This window comes from Lactuca virosa, chromosome 7 (assembly GCF_052849685.1).
Source record: "Lactuca virosa cultivar CGN04683 chromosome 7, Lactuca_virosa_CGN04683_v6, whole genome shotgun sequence".
NCBI lineage: Eukaryota > Viridiplantae > Streptophyta > Magnoliopsida > Asterales > Asteraceae > Lactuca > Lactuca virosa.
In genome coordinates, this window is record NC_136432.1 from 181,749,108 (window position 1) to 181,767,362 (window position 18,255).

Genomic DNA, 18,255 nt, shown 5'->3' on the forward strand with positions numbered 1-18,255 from the left:
TTAGGATAATACCTTGGATGTTCATAATTGTATGTATAATAGAGAAAACATAGATCCAAGGTATTTAGGGTTGCATGTACACTTAGGAGTGTTAGAATGCTCATAACCCAACAGTGGTATCAGAGCCTAGGCTTGTTTTCTTGTTTTCTTGTTATACTTGCAAAAGTAGCTGAAAAATCGAGTTGGATGCATTTATTCGATTGTTTTGGCTGGAATTGGACTAGGAACATTACCCTAAGATGTTTTTGGACTTATAAACTTGTTTTTGATGTGGTAATGTTCATGCTAATCCAATTTCTAAGATAATTGTCATAATTTCAAGATTTGTATTAGTTTGTATGTTCATGCTAATTTCTTGAAGATTGATGATTTGAATTATCTTGTTCTTATGAGGTTCTTAGATTAATAGAAAAGTTTTGTGAAATAGTTGTTTTCAATCCATTTTAATCTAAGAGTTGATTCCAAAGTGTGTTTTTGTAACTTGTCCTCAAGTTATATGAAAAGTCACATTTAAGAATCATAAAACTCATAAAAGTTGGCAAAGGTTACAAAATGAAGAGTCTAGTTCTAATTAAATGGTTTTATGACTCCATAACTTGTCCTCAAGTTATGGAGGTTCAAGAGTCTCTTCATTAAATTAAAAAAAAAAAGTGTAACCTTAATTAGTTCCATAAGTTACAATAAAAAAAAGTTATTTTTTTTATTAATTAGTTTAAAGTCTTCCATAACTTGTCCTCAAGTTTTGGAACTTGAAGAGTTTTTTTTTTAATTAAAACTACTTTAAACTCATAAGTTATGGAATTAATTAGTTTTGAATAGTTTCAAAACTTGCCCTCAAGTTTTGGAATTTGAAAAGTTTTCACTTATGAATACTTTAATTCCAAGTTAGCCCTTAGAATTTTAAAAGTTAAAATTCAACCCTTATACTTTATAATATTATAAGTTAATAATATTTATATATATATATGTATAAGAGTAAAGTCAGTCTTACCGTTAGTAGGCCTCATTCACGAAGCCGGTCTATAAGGGGGGTATAAGGTTACTACCTATAGAATGGCAGTTTAATGGGTGTCCACTCTCACCCACCGCTTCCTTGAATGGTTGAGGGTCGTTGGCCGAACGGGTAGGACAAAGACTATAATTCTCCCTTCATTAAAAGTATTAATGATAAATACTAAGTAACTAAACCTTTTATAAATTCCCAATCTTAGTTACTTAGAAAAATGTGAATAAGGTGCTAACCCATGAAATTACACTTTGCACTTTGCTTAAGTCGTTAGTGGAGCGTGTGTGGTTAACCGGCACACTAACCTGGACTTAACAAGGTAGGCAAAGGGTAACTTAATATTTATCATAGTATTGGTGGAGCGTGTGTGGTTAACCGGCACACTGATTAAGGGGTAAATATTAAGGGTACCAAGTATATTTGCATGGTTATTCACACCTTGTTTTGTGATCCTCGGCATCCCAGTCACAAAACCTGAAGGGCACACTCGAGATTGAAACATGCCTTTGAACATTTCAAGGAATCTCAAAGATCTAGGACTTTCAAATCCAATTAAAACCTAATAAATTATTTCGTTTTTCATGGTGGAAATTGGTGAATCGTCATTCACCTACCTTCAAATATTTTATAGCTTGGATTACGGCATCCCTCTTCTAAGTTATAAAATAGTTTGTTGGGTCCTAGCCTTAATATTTCATATTGGGTGTCATATTAAGGACTTTAAATCAACTATCTTGAATATCTCCCAAAAAGATGTCTGGTCTAGACATTTATGATCTTCCCAAATCTCTTGAAACAAGCTTTCCTAAATGAAGATGATGTCCCATGGATATCATACTTCTTTCACCTCCTCCAATTATTCTCCCTAACCCACAAGTTCCTAAAAAGTTTAAGGTCACTCAAGCCCTATTGGCAAGGCAAGGTCTAGGTGTGATCACATCTTGGAGATGTAGTCACATATTGACAAGTCGGGAGATTTGGGTGTCAAAGTCTTGAGAAAGTTGGTGGCTCAACTACTTTCTAAGTCACATAGTGAGTTCTTTTGGGAATCCTATGAAACAGACTAAGACAAGACCCTTAATGATCTTATCTATTTGCTAAGATCAACTTCCTAAAACGCTATGGACATTGACAATGATGACATTGGATATCCAGTAAAGCTCTCTCTTCCCAATGGAAAGGGACCGGCCATAGTCAACTCGGTTGACCCAATGGTAAAGAGAGAGGCGAAGTCTGAGATAGTCCCATTATCAAGGGTCCATAGGTAACTATTGCCAAAGGAAGGGGCATTGGTTACGAAGCTGCCAAATTTACCTAAGGATGTTAAAGTTAATAAGTTTGGCTCTACTTCAGGTAAAGTCCATTGTCTAACTCTATTAAGTACATGTTGATTCTGATCGCGAAGATGGATTTCAATCGCATGGTTCGGTGATCAGAATTTTGGGCTATTACTTAAGAGTTATGATATTTATATTGCTTAGGAATAGATAACAACAAGGTTTTCATATGGATTGTAAGGATAAGTTTTTCCGCAAAGTTTTAAAATAAAAGAAAAAGGTTTTGATTTTATTTATTTTAAGTATCCTTACAATGGCATTTGTGAAAAGTTGTTGCTTATAAGATTCCATTGATAGCAATATTGGAAAAATGGATTTGATTATTTCGGTTGTGGTAGTGTCTAATATTACCAAATAAGGAAAGATTCTCATCACCCAAGGTTCAATTGGACCGAAACTTGGAATCATGCAAGTTGTATAGTATGATGAATGAGAACTTTCAGCTTGGAAAATTAAGACTAATTCCTTATGTGAATAAGGAAAGGACTAAGGGATCGAATACACATTCTTGTGCACTGGTCAAGTCCACCACAAAAGATCAAGAAGACTATTCGTCATGATTTACTTAAGTTCAGTAAATATGGTTATACTTATAAGTTTAAGTATAAGTTTGTAGCATTGGAGAAGTTTCAATGTGAGACAGAACGAATAAGAAGAATCAAAGTATGGCAGAAAGATAAAAGTTTCTCAAATCTGAAAAGATGGGAGAGTACTTTAGTATCATGTTTATGATCATCTTAATGATTAAGATACCATATCACAATTGGTCCTCTAAAGTCATCTTAGTGCATTCTTATGACTAAGAAGAGGAGTCATGAATTGTTGAAATGGTTAAATCAAAAAGATGAGTCATACTTCGTTCCAAAACAATTCTTAGAGTCATACTCCAAGATTGTAACTTGAGTGACATATCTTAAAGAGGGTTTGTTAACACTAGTCAAATGTAAGAGTAAAAGGTTATCTACTCTTGTACATTTAAAATTGGTAAGTTGTGATGTTTTGGATAAAATAGAGACCAACTTAGGCCAATTGTGTAAAGTGTTAGTCCTGATAAAGAATCTGCACTATCTCTTGAATATTTGACAAGGGAGTCTTATATGTCAAGAGGACAGTGGGAGTCTTAAAGCTCTTGAAAGTTTCAAGACTTAATCAAGAATAAAACCTAAAGTCCTTCACTAGCACACGACTTGAGGTTTATAACCTATCGTGTTGAAATTTTTGTGCCTATTCAAGTTGGCTTTGCATAGGAGTTCTGAGAGTTCTCAATTGGTTGCACAACTACTTGGAAGCAATGGCAGGCACCTGAGCTGCCAAATGGCAAGAATTTAAGATTGCACAAGTTTAATCAATATGAGTTTGGATTTGTCACTAACCTTGTCTTGTGATTATGGTTTTGACAAATTCACATGGATAAGAACACATACACTATTAAATCTAAGTGTCATAAGGTTTCTCTCCGATTCATGAAAATGATGGTGAGGAAACACTTTCACTAAGTAGATTTTAGCTAGATAGCAATTGTGATATTTGCATTCTCAAAGTCGTTAGTGGAGCGTGTGTGGTTTACCGGCACACTAACATGGACTTGTGAGAAGTGGCAAAGGTCTAAACAATTGAGACTATGATTACGGTATCCCTTTTCATAGTTCTAAAATTGTTTAGACACACATGTGAGCTATCTAAGAGAGGTGTATGATTTTGATAAAGTTTTATCAAAACAATCTAGTATCAGAAATTTGAACTTTGGTAAGAAAGTCAGCTGATTTCTGAGTACATGTCAAAGCTAGTGGGAGCATAAGTGTTATGCTAATAATCATCATGTTATTGGGAGCATGATAATTATGACAAAGGTTGCAAGTTAGCAATGTTAATTATAGAAAACAAAAGTTTCAATTCGTGAGGTTGCAAGGGTTGAAAAAGTTGTTTTGCTATAATTAAGGGAGAGGAAATTATACTTCATTTTAATTCTAAAAGCTTAGATTGAGATTTTAATCGTATTTAACCAAGGATATATATATGAATTTCATGTTGGAATGGCTCAACATAAGGAAATTCTATATATGGGTCCATTATTTGCGTTCTAAAATTCGATTATGATTACGGCATCCCTTTTCATAATCTGAATTTTGAGAACTTGGCAAATTGAAATGGAAATATTATAGCAAAAGACTGGTTTAGTCTTTATGTGAGACATCATGAATCGTGTCCCATATGCTTCAGATATAGGATTCGATTACATGTGCTATATTCATCCTTTATAAAATTTTCCAAATGCCTGGGGCATTATGAAGGGAAAAGGTCTAGAATTGGATATGACTAAAATGATTAAGCAATTGTCGAGGACAATCTAAGGTTTACCAAAGATTGGTTGCTCAAGGACAGTTGGAAGTATAATGTTAATTCTGGAAGGACCATATTGACATAATTTGTAAGGAGGCAACTCTTGTTCAGAAGTGATAGTCAAAATGGAATATAGAAATGTTTCAAAGTTAGAAATTATTCAATCTGTGTAAGATTAGGAAACTTAATGAAAGAAGGATGTTTCCAAGGAGCTGATCTCCTTTGGAATGCTCTATAATGATTGTTGTCAAGTCTTTCTGACTTCGTGCATAATCATTAAGAGGATCAATGCATATAAGTTTAGAATCTAACAGATTTCAGTAAATGGCATGAATTTGGAATTCTTGCATTTGCAGTAAGGATTTGGGACTGTGAAAAGAGGATCATTGGAGTGATGTTCAATTGATCTATTTTACAAAGTAAAGATCATAGACAAACATAGTATGCATACTTGGTGTATGGCATGACTAGTGTTTAGAAAACATAGTGTACATGCTTGGAGCATGGGACAACTATTGTTTTAAATTCAAGTATAAAGTTGATAAAACCGAAACAATCAATAATGAGTAATCAGTATGGTGATAAATAAAAGTGTTTATTTATATTCATAGGGTTTGATACCATATTTGATTCATTTATTCTTGTGTTTCACTTTGCATGTTTTGACTTCCAGAATAACTAAGTCGCTCTTCCTGAATGATTAAGTTATTCAAACCATCCACAGTCGGTCATATGTTGGAAGTAGATATGAATCAAGACTGTCATGGGTTGGTTGTAGAGGTCCAAGTTGGTGGACAAAAGTGGTGTTACAACACTCATGAGTGCTCATAAGTTCTGAGTATTGGATTCAACCCGCGCTCATTTGAATCACTTCATGGATTTTATCACGAGTGATCATGAGACAATAATATCTTATATTCTTCAAACCTAGAGATATGAGTTGTTACTATGAGTTGGTTATACATTGATTGCACGAAAACGCATTGGTAACTCGATGTTATAAATCGTGCCTTTGTGTATGATTCAACAAGTAGTAGAACAAGCCATATGAGTCGAAGTTTATCCATTCCTTTTACCTTCGGGATAAAAGCGATATCTGTGGGCCCCTCGATGATTTAAAGATGATACATGTGAGTGCTTGGCCAAGCCAGGACTGATTTGATTTGTTCAATCAGTCAGTCATCATGAATCGGAAATCGGGAAACAACAAATGGACAGAGAGAATGATTGATAATCCATGTCTCAGTCCATATGATATCTAGAATGGAGGAATATATGATCCCTTATCTAATGGACAAGTCATTGACAAAGGTCAGAGTTCATCGACAAGGTCAGAGTTCGACAGAAGCTTTTGAGAGCTACGATTGCTGATCGGTTCCTGAAGTCATACGCAATAATAGTTTTAGACTTATCCAAGTGGGAGATTGTTGGATTAATGTCTAAGTCCATAACTATAATTGGTAAGACTTGACCCGACCCGGTATGGTCCATTTGGGTTGCATGGCATCATGTATTTGGATAGACTATAATGTGAGAAATAACACTTAAGGTTGGTTAATATATTAATAAGGTTATTTAATTAGTATTGATCAAGAATTAATTTGGAATTAATTAAGTGATCAAAAGGAGACTAACTAAATATATGGGTTGATTGTGTAAATCATTCATTCTTATATATGTGGGCTTGTGATCCAAGATTCCTTATATTGGACTAAGTCCATGGGGTGACCCATGGATACTCCATGGAGGTTAAAATCCATGGAGCATAAGGAATGGGTAAAGTTATGAGTTACATGGTGTAACCCTAATAGCCACCATATAAAAGAATTCCATGGCTCAAGAAATCGTGCACTAATGTGTGAGTGTGAGGGCTAGACGATTTCAAGGAGTGTTCAAGTTTCTCTCAAGTTATTCCAAGTGTATTTGGTGTTGTGTGAACCATTTGAGGTGTCACACCTGGGGCACTAGGCACTCAAGCTTCATGAAGACATTCTACATCAAAAAGGTATGTATTATATCTTGTTATATTTATTATTTTGTATGCTAGATTAGGATAATACCTTGGATGTTCATAATTGTATGTATAATAGAGAAAACATAGATCCAAGGTATTTAGGGTTGCATGTACACTTAGGAGTGTTAGAATGCTCATAACCCAACAAACTACGTGGAAGCAATGGTAGGCCCTGTACTGCCAGGTGGCGAGAAGTTAAGATTGCACAAGTTCAATCATGAGTTTGGATTTGTCACTAACCTAGTCTTATTATTGTGGTCTTGACAAATTCACGTGGATAAGAACACATACACCATAAAATCTAAGGGTCATAAGGTTTCTCTCCGATTCATGAAAGTGATGGTGAGGAAACACTTCCACCAAGTAGATTTTAAGTAATATAGCAATTGTGATCTTTGCATTCTTAAAGTCGTTAGTGGAGCATGTGTGGTTAACCGGCACACTAACATGGACTTATGAGAAATGGCGAAAGTCTAAACAATCGAGACTATGATTACGACATCCCTTTTCATAGTTCTAAAATTGTTTAGACACACCCGTGAGCTATCTAAGATAAGGTGTATGATTTTGATAAAGTCTTATCAATGCAATCTTGTATCAGAAAGCTGGACTTTGGTAAGAAAGTCAATAAAGTATTGATTTCTAGAAGTCCAGCTGAATTCTGAGTACATGTCAAAGCTAATGAGAGCATAAGTGCTATGCTAATAATTTTCATGTTAGTGGGAGCATGATAATTATGATAGGTGTTGCAAGGGAGCATGATAATTATGATAGGTGTTGCAAGTTAGCAATGTTAATTGTAGAAAACAAAAGTTTCAATTGGAAAAAGTTGTTTTGCTATAATTAAGGGAGGGGAATTATACTTCATTTCAATTCTAAAAGCTTAGATTGAGGTTTTAATCGTCTTTAGTCAAGGTTATATATGTGAATTTTATGTTGGAGTGGCTCAACGTAAGGAAATTCTATATATGGGTCCATTATTTGCGTTCTAAAATTCGATTATGATTACGACATCCCTTTTCATAATCCGAATTATGAGAACTTGGCAAATAGACATAGAAATATTATAGCAAAAAGACTGGTCTAGTATCATGTCTTTATGTGAGACATCATGAATCGTGTCCCATATGCTTCGGATATAGGATCGATTGTATGTGCTATAATATTCATCCTTTCTAAATTTTCCAAATGCTCTGGGCATTAAGGGGGGAAAATCTAGAATTGGATATGACTAAAATGATTAAGCAATTGTCCAGAACAATCTAAGGTTTACCAAAGATTGGTTGCTCGGGGACAGTTGGAAGTATAGTGTTAAATTTTGGAAGGGCCATATTGACATACACTGAAAGGAGGCAAATCTTGTTCAGAAGTGACAGTCAGAAATGGGAATATGGAAATGTTTCATAGTTGGATGTTATTCAATCTGTGTAAGATTAGAAAAAAACTTAATACAAGAAGGTTGTTTCCATGGAGTTGATCTCCATTGGAATACTCTGTAATGTATGTTGACAAGTCTTTGTGACTTTGTGCATAATCATTACAAGAGGATCATGCATATAAGTTTAAAATCTAACAGATTTCGGTAAATGATATGAATTTGGAATTCTTACATTTTCGATAAGGATTTGGGAGTGTGAAAAGAGAATCATTGAAGTTATGTTCAATCGATCTAGTTCACAAAGTAAAGATCATAGACAAACATAGAGTGCTTACTTGGTGTATGGCAAAGCTATTGTTTAGAAAAAACATAGTGTACATGCTTGGAGCATGGGACAACTAGTGTTTTTAATTCAAGTATAAAGTTGATAAAACCGAAACAATGAATAATGAGTAATCAGTATGGTGATAAATAAAAAGTGTTCTATTTATATTCATAGGTTTTGATACCATACTAGATTCAATTATTCTTGTGTTTCATTTTGCATGTTTTGACTTCCAGAATAAACTAGGTCATTCTTCCCGAATGACTAAGTTATTCAAACCATCCATAGTCGGTCACATGTTGGAAGTTGATATGAATCAAGACTGTCATGGGTTGGCTTGTCGAGGTCTAAGATGTTGGACAAAGTGGTGCTACAACACTCATGAGCGCTCATAACTTCTGAGTATTGGATTCAACCCACGCTCATTTGAATCACTTCATGGATTTTATCACGAGTGATAATGAGACAATAATATCTTATATTCTTCAAACCTAGAGATATGAGTTGTTACTATGAGTTGGTTATACATTGATTGCGTGAAAACGCATTGGTAACTCGATGTTATAAAACGTGCCTTTGTGTATGATTCAACAAGTAGTAGAACAAGCCATATGAGTCGAAGTTTATCCATTCCTTTTACCTTCGGGATAAAAGCGATATTTGTGGGCCCCTCGATGATTTAGTGATGACAAATGTAAGTGCTCGGTCGGGCCTGGACTGATTTGATTTGTTCAATTAGTCAGTCGTCATAAATCGGAAAATCGGGAAACAACAAATGGACAGAGAGAATGATTTATAATCCATGTCTCAGTCCATATGATATCTAGAATGAAGGAATATATGATCCCTTATCTAATGGACAAGTCATTGACGAGATCAGAGTTCAGTTACAACGTCATAGTTCGACAGCGGCTTAAAGAGCTATGATTGCCAGTTGGTTCTTGAAGTCATACTCAATAATAGTTTTAGACTTATACAAGTGGGAGACTGTTGGATTAGTGTCTAAGTCCATAACTATAATTGGTATGTACTTGACCCGACTCGGCATGGTCCATTTGGGTTGCATGGCATCGGGACAATTGGATAGACAAGATGAGTAAAAAAGGATACTAGTGATTTATATTAATATATTATAAGTTCTAATATATTAATATATAATCATATTATTTAATTAGTGTTGATCAAGGATTAATTTATAATTAATTAAGTGATCAAAAGGAACTAATTAAATATGGACTCTTAGATATATATATGTGTAGTGGGCCAAGATCATTTAGGTTGGGCTAAGCTTTCATGGATAGTCCATGGATTGTTTAACCCATGGATCCTATGGAAATGAAAGGTCATGGATATTAGGGTTTAACCCTAATCCTCCACACTATATAAAGAGTCCTATGGTTCATGAAATGGGTGCTAAAAGAAGAACACTAGTTGATAGTGAGGAGGGCAAGCCGAATTTCATAAGGAGAGAACCAAGTATGCTTTATGCTCTAGTTATTCCAAATGTTCATGGTGTTGTGTGAACCATTTGAGGTGTCACACTTAGGGCACTCGACTCTTAAGCATCAAGGAATCAAGCTACATAAAAAGGTATGTCTTGTAACTTGTTTTATTACCCAAGTATCAAAGATTGTATGCTAGATAGGGTAATACCTTGGAATATTCATATTTGCATGTATAATAGAGAAAACATAGATCCAAGGTATTTAAGGTTGCATGTACACTTAGGAGTGTTAGAATGCTCAAAACCCAACACCAACATGATGATTCATGAACATAGCATGTTCTTGACCCATTAAGTTGTCCTTTCAGACCCTTGGAAGGGTCTTGAGTCATAAAAATGTGTTTCAAAGGGTTGGTTTTGCTACTTGCATAATTTAGATGGACTTAATGGATTAAGAAGTTGATTTAAGCACTTAATGGACATGCAAAGTCATAAAGTTGGAAACTTTATGACTCTTAAGGGTATTTTTGCCATGGATATGAAAAATGGACGTGACTGCTTAAGCAATTAAGCGCTTAATGAGATTTTTCGGCTTCTGGGAGTACACCCCGCGTACGAGTTCAACCACCCCGATGGTGGTCAACATACAAGTACACCCAACGTACATAGGGAGTGCGCCCCCGCATACTCACTCTGTGGTGACTCAGTTAATTTGAACAATTTGACTTTGACTTTGAGCAAGTTTGACTTAAGGGTATTTTAGGTATTTTGGGATTTTGTTTGAGATTGATCATTTGGTTGGAATAGGTGTCGATTAGAGCTGATATTCGGAGTCGGGACCTCATAAGCTTTTGTCCAGTCTATGAGGTGAGTTTTCCTCACTGTACTTACCGGTCAAAGGAACCAAGGTCGGCCATTGGTTTGATATCATGCTATTCACTGATATGTTGAGTATGGAATAGATATGCAAGATTATGCTACTTGTCGATATGCTAGTCTGGTAGATCGGTAGGACTACCTGTGATTCTGTCTGCATGATTATCTGTATATGTTTGGTATCTGTTATATGTTGACATATTGTGGTGGGTTGAAGTAGTACTACTTTGTACGGTAGCCAACAAACCCTGGAGCATTCTAGATATGAGTTGAGGGCCAGGTAGGGTATGCCAGACTCATACTGAGGGCTCAGGAGCATTCCAGATACAAGCTGAGGAGCGGGTAGTATGCCAGACCCGTACGGAGGGCTTGATGTTTTTCAGTCCGATGACGGATTTGGTCAGGGAGCAATCTATACATAAGTTGTGGGCCTCGAGGGCAAGCCAGACTTGTGTTGTGGGCTCAGTGGAAATCCAGTCTTTTAGTTGTGGAACCAGTACATTTTGTTATTGTATATGCTATTTGTTTATGTGTTGGTACTTTGGGTGAACTCACTTAGCGTTGGCTTACAATTTTGGGGTATGTTTTCAGGTACTTCGGATGACCGCGGGGAGGCGAAGGCGTAACCGTACACATCCTCTTTTTTATGACTTATGATTTTAGGAGACTCTAATGTTAGGAAAATGTTTTGAAAACTATGATTTGTAAACAATTTATGAATTGGGTTGATTTTAAAGGTTCAAAATTTCTTGTGATTTTTATGGGTGTTACAAATTTGCTTAAATCTGAAAATTTATGTTCATATTTGTAGGAAATCATATTTATTTGTTGAAATGCTAATCAAATTTTGTGAAAATGTACTTTAGTTATTACAATTTTGTTTGCCCTATTTTGATATATGAAGACTTCTAGAACCATTAAAGAGCAACTCGCTGCTATTGCACTGAGTCTATAAAAATTATGGAAGAAGAAAAATGAAACGATCATGGAATTTACATATGCATAGCGACAAATACAAAAGATATGTAGAGATATTGCATGGAGCACTGCAGTCGGCATGCAAGAAACCAAGGTGTTGATGAGTCTGATTTGTCCTTGAAGAAGTTGGATGAATTCCATGATTAAATACAACAACTTTGGAAAGAAAATGTTCTTGAGTTGGTGAGAATTGTACATGATCTTTGTCTTATCCTTTGGGTTGATTTTTATAGTACAATCTTCATCATGAATGATAAAAGAATAAGCAATGACACACTTGCTGAAATCATCGGCTAAAAACCCTTGACTTTACTTTAGATTAGATTACTTGTCTTTTTATAATTTGATTTAAGGATATGATTATGCATAGTTTGTTATTTGTTACTTTAGCTTATTAAAGAACGTTTCTATGCTTATGAGAACTACTTTTTTGTTTATTATTGAGTTTAATTAAGTTTACATGACCATCATTCTTGAATAAACTTGAATCTTATGATCTTGTGATTCGCAAAATTGTAGGACTAGTGTATAGACCAAAACCTAGGATTAAATACAAAAGTGGGTAAGTAATTGTAGGAGCTAATATATGAGGACCAATCATATATTGAATTAATTTAATTAATTACCAAATTGATCAATCTATTATAAGTCTAATTTAACTCTAACCGAACACTAGTAAATTTGTTAGTTTATCCGCCTGATCACCGAATGAATGAACTTATTTGCTAAAGGATTAGTTTAGTGAACATTAACTTGGTCATCTTAGGAATCGGTAACTAACCAACATTAATCCATTGCAATTCCATTAAATCAACCATAATAGCGAAGTATATCGAAGCTAAACAAAAGACTCTCAATTATCTTGGTTAAAATTCATCTTTTGTGTTTCTTGCTTTTAGTTTTGATTTTTGTTTCAATTAGTTGATAATTACTTTTAGTTTGATTAATTAAGTTTCTAGTATTGAAAAACTAGAGAAAAACCCCTTTCTTTTATTAAATAGTATTTTAGGTATTCAGTAGATAAAATTAGCTAATCACTTTGTTCCCTATGTTCGATACCAACTATTTGTGTTGTTTATTTTCGACTAGGTACATTACCTTAGGAGTAATAATTAGTTGCATTAGTATGTTAAAACTAGTACATAATTATTTTCACATCAAGTTATTGGCGTCGTTGCCGGGGAACAGTCTATTTTTAGTTAATCTGAATCTGCTATTTTATTAGGAATTTTTCTGTCTATTTTAGTTTTCTTCTGTTTGACTTACCACGTCGTTGCCATAAACACCATGTCATGGTGTCGTAGCAGTTTAAGTTTTATTTTTTGTTTTGTTCTTTTCACGTGTTTCAATTGTTTTTGTTTCAGTGATTTATGACCCGAGAATCAAAAATACCAATCATACCACCGTTTGATGATCCTGAGTCAGCATTCCATAAGAAAAAGACAACCAAACTTGGAGAATCAAGCAAAAGGACTCTAGAAAGCGAATTTGAAAGTTTTGAGAAGACTCCTAACAAAAAGGAAGTAGGTTACGATCCTGAAACAGAATTAGAGAAAGGAAGCGAACCCAAAAGCGAGCCCAACAACAACAACAATATGACGGACATTGTTGACATGAAGATGGAGGCATTCAAGAGACGGATGTATGAAGACACCGGACCAATACTTGTGCAACCCACAATTCTCAACACAGCTAGCTTTGAACTAAAAGGACACATACTTGCTCAATTGAAAGACATACCACTCCATGGAAAAGACCACGAGGAAGCCTACAAGCACATTGATGAGGTCAGTGATATCGTCGACTACTTCAACATACCAAACATACCACGCGAGACAGTTTTGCTAAGAATGCTCCCCGTTACTCTTAATGGTGCAACAAAAGATTGGCTAAAGGCACTCCCACCGGGCACAATAACAACATGGGCACAAATGTGTGAAGAGTTCATACAACAATTCTTCCCCCCTTTAAAGGTTTCCAAATTGAAAAAGGCCATTACAAATTTCAAGCAAAATGTTTGAGAGTCTTTGTATGAGGCATGGGAGCGTTATAAGGGATTGCTTAGAAATTGTCCTCAAAATGATCTAAACATCCAACAAGAAGTAGCAATATTTTCTGATGGGGTAAATGTAAAGACTAGGAAACTCTGTGATTCTCAAGGGTCACCAACAAAGAAAGCATCGACCGTAATCTAGGAGCTAAATGAGGAATTTTACAAACATTCAAGAGAATATCATAACCCTCGACAAGATGTAACTAGGGGAATCGTGAATTATGCTTTAGAGACATGGCGACGGTTTTAGCAATGTTTCATAACATGGATAGAAGGATGACGAAAATGGATCAAACAATCCATGTAATATGAGTTGGGTGTGAAAACTGTAATGAGCCGCATTTAACCAAGGATTATGATCTTGATGAAAATGGAAACCAATAATCCTAAGCTTGCTATTCGAGCGGTGATCGTTATGATGAAGACTGGAGAAAGCCCAAAAAGAAGTGGTTACCTTATGATGATTACAAGAAAGCCAAAGAAGAAAATATGAACAAAAAGGAAAAGGCTTTTACCGAAAAACAGAACCAGCTCCCGAAAAGAAACCCGACTTCAACATAATGCTTGCTCGATTTACTGTTGCATCAGAAAAGAGATATGAAGATACCGAAGCAATACTTAGAAATCAGAAAGCTGCAATCAAGAAAATTGAGCAACAAATCGGGAAACTATCAAAGCAATTCAATGAAAGATTATCGGGCACACTTCCAGGAAACACCAAAAAAATCCCAGAGGAGCTCACATCCATGCCATTACAATGAGGAGTGGAAAATTATTACTCATCTGACTCCTATTAACAATAATAACACAGATGATGAGCTGGAAGGGCGAGAAGCAAATTAAGAAAAATTAATGAACAGTCACCCAGATGTGGTGAAGGCACCACGACGTGGCGAGCACCTGAAAACAAAACTGATAAACCCGTTAATCCATACCACCCACCGCTGCCCTTTCCCAGTAGAGAAAAGGCAAGATAACAATTCTCAAGACTACCAGAAGTTCCTAGAGCACATCAAATCCCTTCAAATCAATATCCTGTTCATTAAACCTTGGCTCAAATGCCAAAGGATGCAAAGTTCCTTAAGGATCTCCTAACAAACCGAAAGAAGATGGGGGAGGTGTCTAAAATAGTACTAAATGAAACCAGCTCAACTGCTATGTTGAACATGCTACCAAAGAAATGGGTGATCCAAGTAGTTTAACAGTTCCATGCCAATTCAGCAATCTAGCCACAAGCCACGCTCTAGCCGATTCGGGAGCAAGTGTTAACTTAATGCCTTATTCATTCTTCAAGAAATTTGACCTCCCATAACCAAGACCAATCTTAATGGCCATCCACTTAGCAAACAAAACGGTGACCTTTTCAAGAGGAATTTGTGAAGATTTATTAGTTAAAATTGACAGGTTTGTTTTTCACGCAGATTTCATTGTTTTAGACATGGATGAGGACGAACAAGTACGGATTATTCTTGGAAGGCTCTTTTTGAGCACTGCTCGAGCCTTGGTAGATATAAGATAATCTACACTCACTCTTCAAGTTGGAGAAGAAGCTGTAACTTTTGTGGTTAATAGAGCAATAAAACATTCAAGAATAAGTGATGATATGGCTTTTTTGGTAGATGTGTTCGACAAAATTTTGGAGAAAGAGCTTGGAGGATGGAAGGAAAAGGAAATTGAGGGGTGCACGGTACTACAAGAACATGATTTTGATGTTGAACATGAGTTGAAAGAACTTGAGAAGCTAATTGAAGAAAGTGATTACAATGAATTTAAAAAAGAAAGTGAAGACCCACCACGACGTGGTAATAACACCATGTCGTGGCACTCTGAATTTACTCGATCTGGCGAAAAAAAACTGCAACACCGCGACGTAGCAAAATGCCCACGTCGTGGTCACTGAAAAAAAAAACTGAAAATCAGGTTAAAAGCTTTGCCCGAACATCTGGAGTATGTGTAACATTCCAAATTTCAAGACCAAAAATTTCATTTTTAAATTAATCAATTATAAAACCATATGTCTGAAAACTTCACAGTAATAATATATATCAAAACCAATGTATCCATAGTCAAAACATGTCATAACAAAATCATATCAGAGTATAAATCCCATATATCTCATGTGCGGAAATCTTGGTGTGGTGCGTTGCAGTCATGCCGACTTCTTTCCCTTCGAAAAGGAAGTGCCTGAAACCAAAACTGAACACTGTAAGCATAAAGCTTAGTGAGTTCCCCCATCATACAACATACCATAAAATAACATACTGTCAGACATATTTGGGTACCCGGCCTATCCTGCTGAGCATATCTAGGTGCTCAACCTACCCTTTTCAGGCATACCGGGGTGCCCGACCTACCCCTTGTCAAGCATATATGGGTGCTCAACCTACCCTGGCAGGCATATCTGGGTACCCGACCTACCCTCCGATTTATTTCTGATAGAACCCATTTGAACGAACGGTGGATGCGGAAGAAATAATCTTGAGATTTATCGTGTATCAAAATATAAAAATATGAAGAACATGATGAGAATTCTTAGAAGATGAGAAAGAAAGAGAGATAATAATATTATTACATGAAGATCATGGTGGGAGAGAGAAACACTCCCTAGGTGGGAGAGATCCCACCACTTTCTCTCTCTCTAAGATTACATGATGAGAAAAGTAAGTTAGGTGCACACTAAAGAAACTGGCCACCTCTCCCTTTATATAGGAGGGAGAGATAAAATACACCAACAATACAGTAAAGGGAAAAATACAACCTAACTATTACTCATTATTTGTAGAGCATTTCCATGCTCCAACAATCTCTCCCTAAATGTGTCACACCCCAAAACCGGAACGGCAGAAACGTTCTGGGGCGGAGGACGTCGTGTACAGTATCATAACAATGCAAAGTAGTAAATAAGCAACAACATCATCCATTGCATTAATAGTATAATTTCATACAAGTGTGTTCTTTAATAGTAATAAGACACCAAAAATGAATAATCAAAATAAAAGACGAGTCTTGAAGATGCTCCGTCTTCTCAAAACCTGGCATCGGTACCTATCTACTGACGACCTGAGAATACAAGTTATTTTGAAAGCGTAGATCAGCATTTAAGCTGGTGAGTTCATAAGTATTTAATGTCAATGTTTGTATAAGTTTGAATGTAAATGTTTGTGAAAGTTTGAATGTAAATGTTCGTAAAAGTTTGAATGTAAATGTTTGTAAAAGTTTGAATGTAAATGTTTGTAAAAGTTTGAATATAAATGTTTGTATATGTTTAAAAACCCCTAGAAAATCCCATATTTCCTACTAGTATAAAAAGTAATCTTCTGCCAAGACTCGACTATTTTGAATGTTTATTTCTCTATAAAAGTGGATGTTTTTCCCTAGTTTATAACTATCTTAACTCGAAAATAACTTGATTTGACTTCCAAGTAGAACTATCACTATATGAAAGTAATGGGAAAAGTAAGTACTCAGGGGTCTTCAGAATTGACAACCTGCAGTACTAATTACCTGAAAACATATTTATTTTATTAAGGTCATAATGTGATAAGTAGTTCCCATACTAAACGTTCTCCCTACAAGAGATTCTGGGAAACAAGAGTGGCTTCCGCAACGAATTGCTAGGCCGTAGTATCCACATTAAAGTTATATGATCATGTATACCCAATTTATTATCACCGTTTGTTTAGAACAATGCGTTAGTGATCATTGGTATAGTTAGATCCTGTAGTTGTTCCATGCTATAGCATCTTAGTATGTTCTTTCTGTTATAGTATCTTAGTATGTACTTGTATATGATAGTATTCTCTGTGTGTACTTGTATATGATAGTATTCTCTGTGTGTACTTGTATATAATAGTATTCTCTGTTGTAGTATTCTCTATTATAGTATTCTCTGTCTACTATTGTTTATGATAGTATTCTCCTAAACTATACCTATAATAGCTTGCTAGTAATTTCCGTTATAGTATTCTTCTTTGTAGTATTTGAATGATTGACTAGTACTTTTATATCTACATATGTATACATAATATATAACTAATGTTTAGACGACCTTCGGACAACTAACCGATTACTCTAAGTACACATTCAAACAAGAAAAAGGAAATAAAGTGGGTTAGCAGTTCTAAGTCCTTTAAACATTACTTACATAACTATACATATATAGGCATGCATTTGACGATATATAAGTTAAAAGGAAGTTTTGTAAAACCTTTTGAAGAGTTTAATAATAAATATTGATGACTTGATGTCAATTTATAAAACGATCTAAAACTAGTTTGTTTGAAACACAGTTTGAAGTATATGAAATCCTATTGTTTGAAACACGGTTATAAATCACATATGATTGATTTAAATAACAAAAGGTAATACAAGACTTTGACTGCATACTTGAAAGTACGTGAAGTTGACTGTCTCACAAAACTTAGTATCAAATAGATTTACATATGAAAAGTCTATTTGTTCTTGTATATGAAAGTATTTACTTGATATAGTACTTGTAGTATGT

At 35.2% G+C, this 18,255-nt stretch overlaps 1 non-coding gene across 1 annotated transcript; it reads right to left on the minus strand.

Moving 5' to 3' along the window:
• Positions 1-13,677: 13,677 nt before the first annotated feature.
• Positions 13,678-13,784, minus strand: LOC145127989 (small nucleolar RNA R71). The gene has a single exon (XR_013716592.1). It is a non-coding gene; the product is annotated as a small nucleolar RNA R71 (small nucleolar RNA).
• Between the last annotated feature and the right edge of the window lie 4,471 nt (positions 13,785-18,255).